This window comes from Eucyclogobius newberryi, unplaced genomic scaffold, assembly GCF_026437365.1.
Source record: "Eucyclogobius newberryi isolate DKJ021-1_F unplaced genomic scaffold, fEucNew1.0.hap1 SCAF_22, whole genome shotgun sequence".
NCBI classification, from domain to species: Eukaryota; Metazoa; Chordata; class Actinopteri; order Gobiiformes; family Gobiidae; genus Eucyclogobius; species Eucyclogobius newberryi.
In genome coordinates this window covers 14729918-14743887 of record NW_027315857.1, presented here as the reverse complement: position 1 = coordinate 14743887, position 13970 = coordinate 14729918, and positions in this window count along the sequence as shown.

Here is a 13970-nt window from a genome sequence, read left to right as displayed (position 1 = left end):
AAACAGTTTTAATCAGGATTACAATTATTACAAAAATAATATGTTTCCAAAAGTTTACTTCCTTAAAAAAGTACATTAATGACAATGATAAAAATGTTTTGCCTGAATTCTATGGGCGCTCATTTATTTATCTACAGTGAAATTTAAAACATGAATCACTAAACCCAGTATTCCAGGTGTGGGAGACTAAAAAGGCCCTTGTCCTGGTTTACAGATGTCGTCCTGCCTCTAACTGTAGGAAGGCTGTGGCAAAACCTGTGTAAATCTGCTGCCAAGACACGTCAGAGCAAACATGCCGCGACACTCTGGGTAAGATTGTGAGCAGTCCAAACGGTCAGGTCTGAAAAACAAACTCTCTGGTCTGAAAAACCTATTAACTGAACGATCAAATGAACCTCATTATGATCACTTTATGCCACTGACAATAATGAGCTGCAAGAAATAAACAGCAAACTGAAACACTTATTTAGTATAGAAGTTGATTATCCAACACTTTACAGCTCAACGTTTGTCGTACAACAAAAGAATTACCAGAAGGTGAGAACACATGAGAACGACTGAGCTCCAAAGCTCCGGGGACGGCACATGGAAAGCAGCATTAGCTAAATCTGGTGCAGATCATTTTTTTCTTTTATAAAATCAATTCATTTGAACATGGTCCCTAACAAATAAAGACTAAACTAAAACAACATCAAAAGTAGATGGCTATAATAATTATTGTGACCCAAACAATCCGATTTTTTTTGTTAAAAAAGATGTTTAAAAAGTACATTTCTAGTTAAATGTCCAAAACAGTTAAGACACTTTTAAAGCAAATGGCAGTTTTTTTTACCAGCGACTTTCAAGAGAGTTCACCTTTCCAAAGCCGCAGTGTAAATTTATAGCAGCAGAAAAGTTAATAAATGCAAAAGAAATATGGATATGTCATTTATTCGCTGAACTGGCAGTGTTGAATAAAGCGCTCTTCATGAACACGCCACGCCTGTCCAAACGTCTCACACAACCTGAAACAGGACGTCTGACAGAAGTCTTCAGCCCAGTCCAACATCCAGTCAGGCTAAACATGGAAATACTGTGGTCAAAGTATTATTAGTATTAGCCAAAGCAGTGTCTTTAGCCTCAGTCAGACCCCCAGTGCAAAGTGGTTTGTAACAGTCCAGCTCTCTCTGTCTGAAGCACTCATCTGACACAAATGCAGCGATCCGCTCATGCAGATGGTGCAACAGAACTAACTGTTCTGCAGTTTATTTAGATTCCCACGACGATGAGCATGCTCAGGCGCTCAGGCCAGTGCATTTGCTCCATACACAGTCAGATCGGCTGCCGTAACAGACCTAAATGTGAGCCAAGTGTTGATATGTTAGTCCGTGATATTTGAAGGTGTAAATGTCCGACTGTATCAGACGCCTGTGTGTGTGCTACAGTCACGTGCAGAGCGAGTCAATCTGACAGCAGCTCCAAGTCCATGTTTGAAAGTAATATGGACGTGATGTGACACTAAATGAGGCCCTCAAGAACACCACGATGAACACAGTCGTCAACACAGTCAAAAGGTCAAATACCACTTTAGCGCTTCACTTTTTTCAAACACAAATAGGTGTTTTATCGAAATAAATTGTTTTAAAGATACAAAAAATTGGATTATTTGCTACAAAACATGTGCCCACATCTGTGTTCTTAATAAAGATTAAATAAATACAAAAAAATAGTACAATTAGGTTGATAAATAGTCAATATTATATCAAAACTATCTAATAAAAAGAAGAAAACAAAGAGTTATTTTACAAGACTGTAACATGGAAAGACACATTTACGGCCTAATTTGATCTCATTTCTATTGAATAGCCAAAATATCCTCAAAACATTTTCACCTACCCCCTATCCCCACCCACTGCGCTGTTTGCTACAGTGAACTCCCACGATAAAGAGGCGGGGCTTTTCCGTTCTGCCGTTTTAAACAAGAAGTAAATCGAACTGTTTCTATTATCAAGCAGTTTTTGATCAGTTTATTGCAGTTTATACATTCAAACCATACTTTATATTACAGTCCATCTTGTTAAACTGATTTGCTGTCACTTGCCTGTGGATTTAGAGCAGCAGCTTCTGGGAGGGACGCGCGGTCAGCCATGTTTTATTCAGCGCCTTGATCCCACAAACCTACAAAAAGAAGACACTGTGTTTATTTTCTTTAGCTCCTCAACCTTTACCCGTCTTGCTTTTCGTCAGCCGTATTTACTGAAATTAACACATCATTTTTAGACAGATAACAGAAGTTTGACAGTATACAAACAGCACAATACAAGAAACACACGCTCACTTGCAAAACACAGTGTGGGCAAGATAATATGCCAGATCAGGGACAGATCAAGCTTTTAAATGTTAGCTTTATGGAGGCTAACACTGTCAAACTATTATAACCAGTTAAACGCTGTCACAAAGTTCAAAAGCAATCGTACTTCAAATCCATCAGACTTGGGCAACGATCTCGTCGGATTCCATGAAGTGATTTTTGAAAACGCTTGTCATTCTGAAGGGAAGTGGCTGTACAGATTGCTACGCCGCCATTAGGGAGCTGTATAAAGTCATATTTCAACTGCATTTTGCATGACCGCGGGGCTCTCCACTCTGGGCTGTCAGCTCGACTCTCGTCACCCGACATAAGTGGAGCAGTTGAGGGCTGCAGGTTTGGCCTCGCTGCCGGCACATGGAGATGATGCCAGGGAGAGCCACGGAATTACACCCCGCTCTGCACAATTTCACAGTGTTTAGTCTCAGGCCTCATTTAACACACACACATTTGCAAATTAGAGACCAGTTATTCAGTGTTAGGAAAGATGAGGGAGATGGTGCTGTGTGTCCTTCTTCAACGGTCCAAAGCAAAGAAGTTTTTAAAACGTCCTCACTGGCATTGCAGGGTGCAACACGTTATTAAAAGACACAAAAGTATGAGGATTGTGACTAACGAGGGCAGGAGCTCAAATCGGTCAACAAATAATGTGTTTTTTCCTACTACATAAGAATTAGCCTGATTGAAAATGCTTCACATTTTGTTCAAATCCTCCGACCTCTGAATAATTCAAAAGCTGCTAAATTAATAAAATATTTTCATGTGAATGTGTATAATTTAAGTATGAATATTCAAGTTAGTACTTCAGGACTGGCCATGCAGCCTTAACATCAAAAGATAATTTTTCCTAAAGCTCTTTATTTTATTTTTTCAGAGGGCTAAAAACACAAGTACTTCATATTAAAGGAATCAATCACATGGAGAGACTTGTACATCGTAATATATGAATTATTATATGATATGTTAATAAATCTATTTGCGATTTTATGTCATGTCCTGACAACAGTAAAACTGAAGCCAAATGTATTCAAAATGAGACAATAAAATGTAACCTGAACCTGAATCCTCATCTTTTCTAAAGTCACTTTCACCAGACTGAAACTGTCTTCACTAAAATGCAACTCAACTTACAAGCAGCTTTTGTTTTTAGTTTTTAGCCAAAAGTTGAACAAATTGGTTGCTAAGCCGCTGTGGTTTTCAAACAGCTTTGTTCAGAACTCTGGCGTGTCTTACTGCCTCACATTTGAGGATTACACGAGGAGCCATTTTGCACTGGTCAGTGGGAACAGTCGCTGCTTCTTTGGGCCTCTCTGGGTTTGATTTCAGCCAAAGAGCTGCAGGATGTGACTTAAAAGACATTACTATTCTCAGTGGTCAGCCAGTGGTATTTTAGATCATTGTAGTTTGAAGTGACAAGCTTCTTTAGCGACAGAGAAAGTTGGGAAACAACAGGCTGTAGCTAACTGCAAACATATTATGTAAAAGAGAGTGATGGATCGGGTGAGATTTCCAATGTTTCTCAGAACTATAGAGTTACATCTTTGGGCTACAACCATGCTAATGTCCTTCAATGATGTGGCCACATGCAAATGATTTCATGCCAGAAGAACAGTTCCTCACATACAAAACACTACTACACTCTGTACGCTGAGTGAATGTGAGTAGTTTCTTACTTCTCTGGAAAGTGCTGTACCGTAGCCACTGCATCAACTCTAACTCTTCTCTTCTCTGTGCAAAATATATATGCAAACAAGCGAAAGAAGAGGTCATGATGTATTATTATTATTATTATTAAGAATGAGCGACTGATATGATAAAAGCTCCACCCTCTCCTGTGAGATCACACAGTTCAGGTGGGACAACACGATGGTTTGGTCCACTCTGCTCATGACCACTGTCGGGTGTGACCTGCTGTGCCTCTCGTGAACATCCTGTTTACCGTCAGCCCGTGTTACAACAGCGCTCCTCTGACTGACTCCATTTATGCTCTAATGTGATGTAATTGCACTTTGGCTGGAACCTTTGAAGGCTCGGTTTGTGTTGTGACTGAAGTAATGATGATTAGAGCTTGTTCACTTGTCACTAGTGTTTAGGTGAAGGGCCACGTTTTGAAAAACAGATGCATATTTTAATTAATTAACAGATATTATGGAGAGTGAGCAATATTATCAGCAATTCGTGACAAGGATTTTGGCCTCGCCTCAATCATGCATGACTTTGAGCTATTCTGTGTGTGTGTGTACTTTATTTACATGTTCTCCGAGGTAGAAAAATCAAGCAAAAACACAAGTGGACTGGACTGGGCTCGGGGCGTGAGGGGCCACGGACTCCGCCACATGATATACATTACCAGGAGAAATGTGGGAGCCCATTAACGCCGCTGTTTGATCTCCGTGGCACAAATTGATCCAAGGTGAAGAATAGTTGTGTAATTATGATTGATGATGACAGGAAGAGGAAATGATTTGTGCCTTGGGTCAGCAAGGAAAAACCCTCATATGGACTGGAGAATACAGTAGCTAATATACAAAAGAATATAGTCCTTTATTTCTGTGTAGCAGTTGTAGTAGTTCAATGTGCTATTTATGAGTTTCAGCTTCCTGTTGCAACATGTTTAAGGAGTGAGTTAGCGTAATAAAGGCTAGAGAGATTGTAGGTTCTGTTGCTGTGGCAATTGCGGCGGCCATCTTGTGAGTGGAGAAGCAGCAACATTATAAAAGAATATAATGTAAAAACAAATCAAGTGTTCAAATTGACATTTACTGTTATATTTGTGGTCCTAATAATGCAGGAAACTGAATAAATATTCACTCTAAATTCACGACACTGGTCTAGAGTTTATCCAGAATTAAACTACACCACGGATCATTATTCTGTTAACTTCACTACTATATCTATAAAAGAAGAATTCATTACCTAAACTAAAACAAATTTTATTTGTTTACATTATTTTGGTAGAAAAAAATACAGATGAATATATATGAAATATGAAAAAGTCCAATTATCAAAGTATTTACTTGAAAATTATAGTCCAGCTCCTAACTGGTTTATGAGTTCTATTACACTACAAAATATCACTGCTGGAAATAGATTTTGGTTACTATAGGTTGCCATGGCCATAAACTTTCTAGCTTTCCCCATTCAACATATAAATATATATAATGTTTTATTCTAATTAGTTCATCAATATAGCAACGTCATGAAATTGACATTGACTATTCAGCTTTGGTTGGTTAGTAGTAGTATTTATAGGGTTAGGGTTAGTATTAAGTGTAAGATCAAGTATTTCTGACATGAATTTGTACATATAGATAAAATAAGCTCACTTACATTTCATATTTGTCTTTAGGAGCGTCGGGAGGGACCAGGGAAAGAGCCGCAGCCTGTTCACTGATTCCCCACAGACGACAGTGTCAACATTTTCCACCATCGGCCTCAATTGAGCTGAAGGATTGTGAAGTGCCGGCGCATCTGTGACCCTGTCTAGAATAACTTGTTAAATTAAGTATAAAAGCAATCTGCTCCGGTTTCACTCAGTGCACCTTTCCCTGTGCAATCACCGCGGCAACGAGCAATGCATTTCACATGAGGGCTTCACGCCTCGCTGCCCTCGGAGCGCTCGACCGAAACATGTTCCACTTGAAAAATGTTAATTTTACATTTTTAATGAGTGGCTGATGCCTGAAGTCTGAGTAGCACTTACATGGAGAGATGTGATGCTCTAGAAAGCCTCGTGAATTTCACCAGAAATGGCCCTAAACAGAGGAAAACAAAGATTTTAACAATCAAAGCTTTGTTTTTAAACTCTTCTGTTGGTTCAGTCAGATGAATGTGGTAGAGTTTGCTGTTTAACTGTTAGATTGCAGATGAGTTGACCTAGTTCATGGTTCATGTTTCAAAGAAAAACAAAAACAAAGACTGGCACAAAGTTTATCGTCTTCTCTGTAAGTATGAATAAACTGAAGTAGAAAAAGGTTTCACAATAGCTTAAAAGTGGTGCCATTATTCTACCCTAAAGGTTCGTTGTCTGTTAAAAAGCCGTTATATAACAAATTTGTGGAGCCAATCCCTGACAAACACCTATTTATAGGCGTCAACATGAGTGGATCATAAGATTAGATCATATCATGAATGTTGTTGTGAAGCTATGCAAAATTTGATAGTTGGTTATATAGTTTTAGTTTAAAAAAATCTAGAAAAAGAGCTGAAATAACAGAATTTTTATGATTCATTTGACATACATTTCCCATTTGGCTGACAATTCAACCTCAACTAATATGCTTACATTTCTGTCGTGATAACATAGTATCGTCTGACTATTGTCATCAGTATATACATTTTTGTCAATATTACTGATGGTACTCATTCCTAATCTAAGGGCATATCCTCCACCCCTCGTACAAGCTTCCCCCCCCCAGACATGTCTCTGCTGCCGTGTGAAATCAGCCACAAAACACCAAGTGCTCTCACACAGAATCACTTGTGAACTGTGAGGTGATACAGTTGACCAAACGCGTGTGTCTAAAGGGCGTATTTGACACATAAATCTCATCCGCACCTCAGACTTTTCAGTGAGCAAAGCATTTGAGCTGGAGGTCATCTCAAATTTCATATCACTTTTCTCTCCCCAAAGGCCAAAGCGCGGTCCAGTGTTATTTCAGACATGGACTAAGAGGATTACGCCAGAAAATCACAATTTTTAAGGTAATTAGCTTCGGCTCAGTGCTGTCATATTGATAAGTGCAGCGGATTTTGAGACACAAGAAGAAAAAAAACAAGCACTACGGCCTCCCCAGGGTCAGTGCCCACCATAGACCGGATTATAGCACCAAAGGAATCCCAGGAAGCGTGTATTGATTTGGCCTGACACTTGCTGCCACATTAAGCATAACCGCGGCCGATTTGCAAGGGCTTGGAGCATTTATCTGCCATATTCTCTACTGTCTTTACAGAGCACTGGGAAATGGGCTCACGCCACAGAAGATTTATCAACACATAATTAGCTCTGTTCACGCTAGATCTCTTTGGATATGAATACGAGCTTAAAGTTCAGCTGCACATGACTACGCTTAATTCACTTGTTCGCCTGAGCATGCTGCGATGAAAAACCTGGTTGTACTGATGATTTGAGAGCTGCAGGCCTTTTTGTGTGTTATCCGTGCAATATTTGACTAAAACTGCAGACTCCACTTTACAGCACGATGCGAATATAGTATTAGGAAGATGAAAATAACATGGTAAAAAGTGTAATTATCTGTCAGCCTTCACCAAGTATGAAGACATTATTAGTATCCTATAAACCTATTGATGTGCAACTAATTATAACATGTTTTTCAATGTATTTATTTATCGTTTGACCTATTTAAGAGTTTCTGTTTATAAGAGTTCTTCTATTGAGAGTGTTTTTTAAACTTCCTATAAGTTATCTGTCCCTTCCCTCTGTATCTACCTGCGTTGCAACAATTAAATTTCCCCATGTGTGGACAATAAAGGACTATCTTATCTTATCTTATTTGTCTATAATGTGTCGTGTTTGAAGTACATTAATGCTAGCTTTTGTGTTTCATTCTGAGATTTCTTTCATTTTCAAGCAAAGAAGAACTCAGCTGTAAAATGGACTATACTCTTATAGGTCAGTGCACCACTTCATCGGGCAAAAAACAGTCCAAATATCAGAGAGAATTCCCCCACACTTTAGCCTGTGGAGACCCTATTGCCTCTAAGTGGCCAAATGCCATCGTGTTTTATTTATTCATGTTAGTTCACTCCTGCACCCTTCGGCTTCGCTATTTCTTAAAGCAAATGTAAAGGTCTTGCCCCTTTCACAACTGTCGACCGCATCAAGTGTATTCTCTTGTGTTTTGATTCTCTTGGGCACGAGTTGTGGCCTCATACGATATCATCATCTGCCTTTGTGTTCAACTGCATCATGGGAAATGCAGTGGACGAAATGTGCCGGGACAGCTTCACAGTCGCCAGGGGTGTTTTTCTAAGATCAGGCTGGAATCAGAAGTTTTGTCGGTTTCAGTTAACCAGGGCGCTGCTAAATGGCTTAAGCTAAGCATCAGTGCACCGAGAGCCGGCTCGCTCAGATACTGCGGCATGACAGCTAAAGTAGCCCAGTGCATCATGGACATGTACCCAGCCCGAGGGCCCCAGGCTTTTTGATTCTTCATGACTGACTTTTAAGTGTTTTATCCCCGGGACATTGCAGTAATGTGCATTAAGATCAAGAACACTTATTTCCAATTGTGCTCAATGTTTTATTCTGACCTTAAATATGCCATTGTCTCCTGACTTATAATGGATGAGAAACGGCCACATATAAACTTGTGTCTCCCAAAAAAGCATTTTTTTAAAATGGAATGCTAATCTTTCACAAAAGCACCTAATAACAATATTGAAATGAACTGTACAAATATACAAATTAGATCCCATGGTAGTTACAGCAGACTTGATGTTGGGAGACTTATGCTTTCTTTAGTCTTTAGAGTGAATATAGTAATCAATGGTTACATTAACTAACCTAAGATTTGTCACCTGTGTTTTGTGTATTACTACTGCTCTTTTTACCAACAAATGCATTTCTGTTATATATGAATATTTATTTCAGACACGAAGGTGGTCAGTAACAAAAAGAAAAAGACAAACTACAAAAAAACACTACGATTAGCCCACACAATTCTGGATGAATATAGAGTGTCTTGGCTCAGTGTTTTCTCAGGTGGGGATGTGAGCGTCTAAAAACAGCTGACTGGCCCCACCTGGCCACTGTGCAGACGGTCCCACGTCCATAGTTCCACCAGAGAGGAACTATGTGGACATGTTCAGTGGAGTACAGGAGGCTCTGAACAAAGGGCACTGAACACACATTAAACTCTCTCATTCACATGTTTGCCTGGGCATACAGTTGACAATATCACCGCTTGATGTCTCTGTCCTCATGTCAATCATCTGTCCCAAAGTGACCAAGGTATTTGACCTCTTTGGTGAGAACAAGAGCCTGTCCACTTAGTTTAAAGCAGGGGTGTTCAAACTTTTTTCACTAAGGGCCGCATTTTGAAACTTAAACGGGGCAGAGGGCCACAAACAACTTGACAATGTCGAATTTGTTGAATGACAAAGTGAATCATTCGAAATTTAGCATTTGACGTAATTCCGATGAGTCTCCACACCTTGAATTAGACCTAGAATATTAATATTAGGTTGGTATAACATCAATATGCCTGAATTTTCCCAATTTCACAGTAAAAAGTACTACTTTTTGTTGTTTGGGCCGACATAGCAGGAAGCTGGAGGGCCAACACAAATTGGTTTGAGGGCCGCATTTGGCCCCCAGGCCCTAGTTTGGACATGCCTGGTTTAAAGTCAGGAGAGTTCACATTTTATCTTCTTTACTCCTCACAATCATAATGTTACTTTGTGGGATTATATATTCGGTTGAATTCCCTGAGATTCTCTGAACAGATTTCCTTGCGTCCCAGCACTGCAGGGGCTGATGATCGCAAGAGCACAGCTATTATTTTCAGTCTTGCAACAACAGACTACAATAGCTAAAGCATTGATTATTCCCTTTACTGTAAGAAAAAGACACCCAGAGAGACCATGCACATACTGGACCATCATCACATGCTGTTTCCTGCCATGATCATTTAATACATCTATGTTTCCAAAGCGTTTGCCCAGAAATCACAGCTTCACAGGTGAACAGAGCAGTGAACTACAGTAAATGGCAAAGAAGGGGTTAATGTATGTGTAGATTGTGTAGTCTATATGACCAAAAAACAGTAACAGTATTATTAATATTGCTTCCAATGAACGTAGGCTGGATTTAACATGACACTACTGATGTGTGTGTGTGTTTTACAAAGACAGTCTTTGTTAAACAGGATAAATAAATCAGTAAATAAATAAAACTTACCTGTAGGCTGTATTTTGTGCGTGTGATGTTTTCTTTATAAAGTCTCTTCTTCCTGGATGGAACGAGCCAATCAAAGTGGTGACCAATCAGGACAAACCATTTACATGACGACGCCTCCCACTGTGCATATCAACAGCATCATAGTCCAAACTTTTACATTTGTAATGTTACTATTAAATATCACGGTCAGTTCTAAATTGTTAATGTCAGACTTTGCAGGTGATGAACAAATATTTTCATATAGCATAATAAAGTGTCAAATTTTTAAAAATGTATTGATCCAGGTTTGAATTTCTGTCTCCATTTTGTTGACATAATATAAAAAAGTAATTACAGAGAGGATTTTTAATAATTTTAGGTTAGGTTTTGCTGAAAATTGATCTAAAATTCTTATTTTGCCTATTTTTTTTGTGAATTAAATGTGTACCAATAAATCAGGCTGAAATCCTCCTGAATGATCTGTTAAAATCTTTTAAATAGATTTTAAGCTCTAATATTTATGTAATACAGTGTATGTAATACAGTGTAAACAAAAACACATAAATTTACCACAACGTTTTAATATATCTTTTGTTAAATTTACGGGAATCAAGGATAACCAACTGAGACAAGTTGAATCTGTCCCTGATTATATTTTGAGGTCCGAGTGACACCAACCATGTCTCATGCCCCTGTGACCTGCACAATCCGACGCCCCTCGCCGGTCGCCCACTGTAAAAGCTCCACAGAGCATTTCGGGGCCAAATCAAAATGAATGAACACAATCAAACTTGAGACAGCGGGTGTCAACAAATATCTCATCTGGATCTCATTCCTCCTCCTGTGTTGCCCGTTCGCCCGGTGACCCCTGCCCATTACGCTGGACAAGAAACCCCAAATAAACCAACATAGAGGCGCAACAAAGAAACCGCCCCAACCCCAAAATACACCGCCCAAGTCCCATAAACACCTCCAGTCAGCCAAGCAGTGACTTTCTCAAACGAGCTGCCGGTTTCCCCATTGTGAGCCCGTGTTGTGATTACAGATCCCCCTCGCTATTAAAGTCGATTCACCTTAACCTATGGGGGAGGCTTTTGTCATAGCTGAGAGGTTTTCTACAGCCTTCGTTTGGGGGGTTTGTGTACACTCACGCTCCACTGCAAGAATTATCTTTGCTTCACGTGGTCCTTCCCCCGAGTTTGTTCAGGCTCCGTAACAAAGAAGAAAGTGGCTTATTATCACCCAGAGGAGTTGTCTGCACACGGAGGGCCCTGTAATCGCTGATGTTAGACAAGCAGACGCAATTGCATGTGACGTCGCGCCGTTATGAGGAAATTAAATGCTGGTTTTGTGATGATAAAGGTTTGGCAAGACGTGTTTCCGTATAGAGCCTCGTACCTTTTGAGATGAGGAAGTAATTTTTGTAATGGCTCTGAATGTTTGAAAGTGTTTTTACGCTCGCACGTTGACCACATCAGAACCAGGACTAAACTGTGATTAAAGCCAGAACTTAGTCAACATTAGAACTGAAATTAGCTCAATTTTGGAGCTTATAACAACCAAATTAGTGTGATTAAATCCTAAAATGAGGCGTGGTGTTTTGTCAAATGTTTAAAACAGGCTTATAAGAAATCCTGCACGTTAGAACGCGCTATTGATTCTATCTATTTATGTTTAGTTTTGTTAAGCATATCAAAAGGAACAAGTTATTTTTTTAAGCTTTACGCCTCTTCAAATCAGTAAACTACTTCCATAGATCATCATATTACTGACGTTGTTTCACTAAATAACTAATGATTTAGTAGCACAAATTGACTGCAGGTGCTGTGACTTATATTGTTAAGTTTGTCATTGTTCCATGTCTGTTTCATTGTCGATTTTCAAACCATTAACCCAATTTTGTGAAGTCCTTTGAGGCGACCTCTGTTGAATTGAGCTGTTTAAAAATAATTTGAATTGAATACCTTCTCAGTTTGCTTCTTCTCCCTTCGTCACGCAACTCTTTTCTGAACACAAGAGCAGAGCGAATAGTGCTTTGGCCCTGACTGGAATGTGAGAGATTTTTACGCCTCCATTACAACTTTATATGACGTTCTGATACTAAATTCATGAATAGTTAAGTTTACAAACCGATGTCTAGGAAAGACTAAACTTGGAGAGCGGAGGGGAAGCTTAGCACTGAAGTCAAAGAGGCGCTTCCCGCTCCTTGTCAGCGCCATGATGCTAATCCAACATGGCAGCTCAGGGCGGCTCGCTGCCTCTTTCTCAGCCTCAGAGAGTAATTGGTGACCCAGCACCACCACCTGACGGGGCAAGTCCAGGAAGAGGACCCTCAAAAGTAAACAGGATCCAAAAGGTTGTGGGCACCAGCTTCAACGGATCTATATGAGTTGCTGAAAGACTTATTGTGCTTTCTTCAGGTATTTAGTATTAACCTATAACGTATGTAGATCTTTATTTTACTTTTTTTCCATTGTAAATTGTAATATTGATCTAAAACAGCTAAATAATAGAAACGGGTCCATTGACTGCAGTTTGAAACGGCAGAACTGAGAAGCCCTGCCTCTGTATTGTGCCATTTCACCACAGCACGTTTACATGTCTCTATTATAGAATCTTTCTTTTCTATCTTTCTTTTCTTTTTTTACCATGATCTGGAGTCATAAGTTTTTCGAACCATTGCAAGCCAGCACAGTTGTGGGTGGTGTTATTGGGGAGGTGAAAACAGGAGTTTTTCTGAACAATCAAGCCTAAAATGCAGGACAATACAAGATTATTCAAACATTTCTGAATCAATAGAAAGACAACTTTGAGCAAGTTAGTGACGAGCCTATAATAGTGCAATTATAGAACATTTGTATTGCTTTTGTATATTTCTATCACCAGATATTAATGAATGATGATGATTAGATATTATAATTATCAAACAGCAAAAGGCAAACAAAAAGCTTACTGTAACTGCTGATAAATCTACAGTAGATTGATAAGATTGGGAGACATTGTATATGTGGATAAAAATAATGCAATGGTAAATATAACAAGTGTGTGAATACAATGTCTACTTTGTTTATAGTGTATTTAAGAATGGATAATGTTTGTATTACAACATAATATTTGAAATGGGGACAGATACAGGTTCTCTAATCTCAGTAATCACAATAAAGCTTCCATTGCTCTGTGTGAATCTACTCGTGTCTGTTTCATTTCCACCTTCTATTTTTTTTGGCCTGGACTTTGTTGTTTGACAATAACCAGCTCACTAATAGCTCTCCTCTGAGCAGTAGGGCTCATTATTTATAGTATTCTCTGGCTTTGGCTCATCAACTTCAGTGCATGTGTTTGTGTTTTGGAAATCCTGGCAGAAGTCTGGTATTTCTTGTACATGCCTTGGATAATAGTTATGTCAGCAAGAATTCACAGCACACTTTTTTCTAACTGTCAATCTTCAACGTAACATTATAAAATTGACTTTTAAAAAGAGATATTATTATTTTTTTGTCGTTTTTAGGACCTTCATTGCTACTTCCAGCGTGTATTTGTACTTGAAGCACGCTCAAATTTTGCATTTTTTAAATTAAATTGTAGTTTATTAATATTACAATGTTGTTGTTTTACAGTTCTAACATTATTACGTATTACTTACATGTTTGAGTATTTTAACTGCTGTTGGGTCTGATGAAGTTGACGTTGTCTGCCCTCTAGTGACGGCATTGCCACATTGCA